The 3,761-nt window shown below is 38.5% G+C and overlaps 2 long non-coding RNA genes across 2 annotated transcripts; one reads left to right on the top strand and one right to left on the bottom strand.

The window, feature by feature from the left end:
* Nucleotides 1–1,374, top strand: LOC116379752 (uncharacterized). Its single transcript, XR_004212467.1, has 3 exons — nt 1–79; nt 186–226; nt 331–1,374. It is a non-coding gene; the product is annotated as an uncharacterized LOC116379752 (long non-coding RNA).
* A 1,635-nt stretch (nt 1,375–3,009) lies between these two features.
* On the bottom strand, nt 3,010–3,761 carry LOC116379751 (uncharacterized). The gene is made up of 3 exons (XR_004212466.1): nt 3,713–3,761; nt 3,574–3,617; nt 3,010–3,328 (listed from the first exon to the last, which is right to left on the bottom strand). It is a non-coding gene; the product is annotated as an uncharacterized LOC116379751 (long non-coding RNA).

The raw sequence follows: 3,761 nt of genomic DNA, 5'->3' as shown, positions 1-3,761 counted from the left end.
AGGAAAGGATGAACAAAAGGTGAAACGACAATTCCCCGGCTGCTGGTTGAGGCCCAGTGCATGTTCACTCATTGGAGAGGTAAAAATGTCCTTTTTGAGATTTTTTCATTTTAATTTACGATAAGTTAAATTCCTGAACTGAACTCAACTGTTTTAGAGACTTTTTTTTCTCTCTCTTTTTACAGTTTGCTACATCAAGCCCGGATTTGGAAGAATTAATGTAAATGTGCGTAAACAGAACTGACTTAAACAGATTTAAACAGAAACCAAAATTGAGATGTTTTTCCTGCTTTACATCTCACTGACTTTTGTCATTTTTTTCTGCATCAGTGAGAAGAAGAAACTCCAGCAAGTCTTACATCAGAACTGAAGACAGACACGAAAGACCTGCATCTTCTCTTCAAGAAAGCTGCTCTCTCTTGCTTTGCCATTTACTATCTTGATGACAATAATCAATCATTACATGAACTATACTCCTCCTTTACTCCTGTGCTCAAAAAAATGACAACAAGCCATGAAATATAACATTTATTAAAATGTTCAACTGGTTTTTATATTAAAGCTTACAAGCGTTTTCTGCTACGTTGCTATTTTTTTTTTATCATAAGTTCCCTACAGTGATTTAAAATTGTTATTTTGTACTTTGGCCGCAGTTCAGTAAATAAAAACAAGTGTTTTGTATTCAAAATAAAAAGTTAAATCCAGCCATGGCTACCCTAAATCATGTTGGAGGCTATTGTAGCTTGTTAACAATTAAAGAAACAGAACAGAATTATTGGTGAATGAAACTAACATCACATTGCTTAAGATTTGTAGTTTTCTTATATGTGGTTAGGGGAAAGAAGCAGATAATGTGAGTCAGTGTGATAATTAAATCAGACTTGTGCTTAAACATATGCATGTGGATTGACTATTTGTATCTGCATACGCCCTCTTTGTCCACATCAAACTAACTGATGGCAGTTAGATATGTCTGTAGTGACTGATTGCAGCAACTAGCCACTCGGCTGGGTGCGGGAGAAGATCCTGTTCCTTACTCGATACAACAAAGAGATTCCAGGCGTTTCACACTTTTGGGTGAGGTTCCCGTTTAATTAATGTTCACAGATGATATACAATAGGATAGCACTTATCTTCCTGGTCTCCCTCTGGTGTGTCTGGCTTGCGGTGAAAACCGTGCGATCTTCCCGTCACCCATGCCTCATTACCTGTCAGTTGCACCTGTGCCCCACATATTAATTACCTGCCACAATACTCCACACTGCCACCCGTGGTCAACCTGATATAGACTCCTAATTCAAACATATAATACACAGACATAACTAATGGCTCCTACAATGTCACTCTGTATTAAATGATTTCTTGCTACAGAAAGCATGAACCTGTGGTGTCTTTACTGTATTTCACTTTACACTCACATACTTAGTTTTAATAACCTCGCCACGGCTAAAACCACGAGGAATGTGGAAGATTACCTTTCAGCTTTAATCCATCAAGATTTGGCCGTAGAGGCTTGTTTCTTTTTCTTTTCTTGAGATAAATACTTCCTTCTCCTGTTTTGAGTTGCCTCAGCTGTCGAGCTCCTCCACCCAGTAACAGAAAACATAGACACTGATTCTTCTTTTCACTACGAAATTATTTTGGTTCCTAGTTGGCCACATAAATATTTATGCATGGAGAACCAAGTGGAGAGAAGTCACAGGGCATGTTACGTTAAGTAGTTTGTATTATTCTGTCTAGTGATCATGGTCCCTGCCTGTCTGCTCTCCCACTCCCGCACCAGAGATCACATCACCCCAGTCCTTCACAACCTCCACTGGCTCCCCAATCTCCAAAGAATCCAGTTCAAGATTCTTCTCATCACATACAAAGCCCTTCTTAACCTCGCCCCTTCATACCTTTCGGACCTCCTGCATCGACACGCTCCCAACCGCAATCTCAGATCCACCGATGCCAACCTCCTTACCCCTTATCTTGTTCCTATAACAGACACTATGAAAGAAAGCTCATTGTTACAGACATTCATTTAATGTTTCACTAACATGCCAGGAGGCCCTGACTCTATAGAGTGATGCAGGAACTCACAGGGCTGCTGATGAACTACTCTTGAGAGGCTAACAGCTAACACATTAGGTAGCTGGCAACATGCTACTCAGTCACAATCATGTCACAATCGTGTCCAAAATCACTTCCTCGTTCATTCCACTTCCCACAAATCATTTTGCATCATCACTGGCAGGTGTCGTGATGCACAACTTTTGCTTTGCATCACATTGTGGGGTTGTAAGGGAAAAGTTTACATGTCGCAAGATTACCTTTTTGTTCCATTGTGGAAAGTTTTGAGGCCATTTTCAATATTTTAAAATGTCCTTTTAGCTGTGTACAGCTACATTAAAGTGTACATTTATTATAGTGCTTATAAATGCACCAAGGATGCCCTCTTGTTCAGACAAACCGCAGCAAAATATGCCTCTATGGTATGATGCCTCTATGGCAGATAAAACATTATAAATGGCCCTCTAGGGTGCACTTCCATTAAAGAAAACATGATGATGTGCCCTCCATGGTGGCCTTCCAGTGGAGAAAACATGCCATAAAGGCGGCTGTAAATGCTAGAATACTGTCTGCGTGCTGGTGCCCAATCGCATGCAGCTGGTGCCCTTTTCCTATAATTCACTGTACAAAATCTTGGTTGAGGAACTTTCTATTGAACAAATCATTTAGTTATACATTTTACAAAATGTACTCTTAAGCCAGTCTACAGAGAGAGCAGTACTACCTCCTCTGCTTTGATTTGCAGATCAGAATACACAGAAATGTACAGTATCTTCTGCTGACCAGTGCACACTGATAAAAGGGACTTTCACAGCTGGACTCGGTGTCTACCGGTCTGTCGACAGGCTGTGGTTATACTGGGCAGCTTACCCAGAGTAAATAAAAATTTTAATTAAACTATCTCCAATTATGAAAGCTTCTTCTGAGTTTCTAAGAATAAAGATGACACACTCATTTTGTATTTATGCCAACATTTTTATTTTGTTTGCTACCAACTTTATATTATGATAAAAAATCAGTAAAGTAGCAGAAAATGCTTGTAAGCTTTTATATGAAAACCAGTTGAACATTTTAATAAATGTTATATTTCATGGCTTGCTGTCATTTCTTTGAGCACAGGAGTAAAGGAGGAGTATTGTTCATGTAATGATTGATTATTGTCATCAAGATAGTAAATAGTACAGCAACAGAGAGCAGCTTTCTTGAAGAGAAGATGCAGGTTTTTCGTGTCTGTCTTCAGTTCTGCAAGACTGGCTGGAGTTTCTTCTTCTTACTGATGCAGAAAAAAAGGATAAAAGTCAGTGAGTTGTAAAGCAGGAAAAACATCTCAATTTTGGTTTCTGTTTAAGTCAGTCTATTAATTGATAAATCTAGCGGTTTATTAAATAAAAACAAAGTTCTACATGTTTGCATTTCGTTTACCTCGACGTTCTCTTTTTCACTTGACCATATTGCAAGATAATAACACAGATCTCAATCAATGATAATATTCATTCTGAAAAAATTAAGCATATTTACAGCAATTCAACCAAATCCGGCAGCTGAGGGTTTGGTGTAGAAAACTGTAAAAAGAGAGAAAAAACAGTTCAGTTCAGGAATTTAATTTATCGTAAATTAAAATGAAAAAATCTCAAAAATCAAGGAAATTTAGTTTTACCCGTCCAATGAGTGAACATCCACCGATTCTCCACCAGCAGCCGGGGAAT

This window comes from Anarrhichthys ocellatus, unplaced genomic scaffold (genome assembly GCF_004355925.1).
Source record: "Anarrhichthys ocellatus isolate YVR2014 unplaced genomic scaffold, GSC_Weel_1.0 scaffold5098, whole genome shotgun sequence".
Taxonomy (NCBI): Eukaryota; Metazoa; Chordata; class Actinopteri; order Perciformes; family Anarhichadidae; genus Anarrhichthys; species Anarrhichthys ocellatus.
The sequence above is the reverse complement of the archived record's forward strand: the minus strand, read 5'-3'. Positions and strand labels throughout refer to the sequence as shown.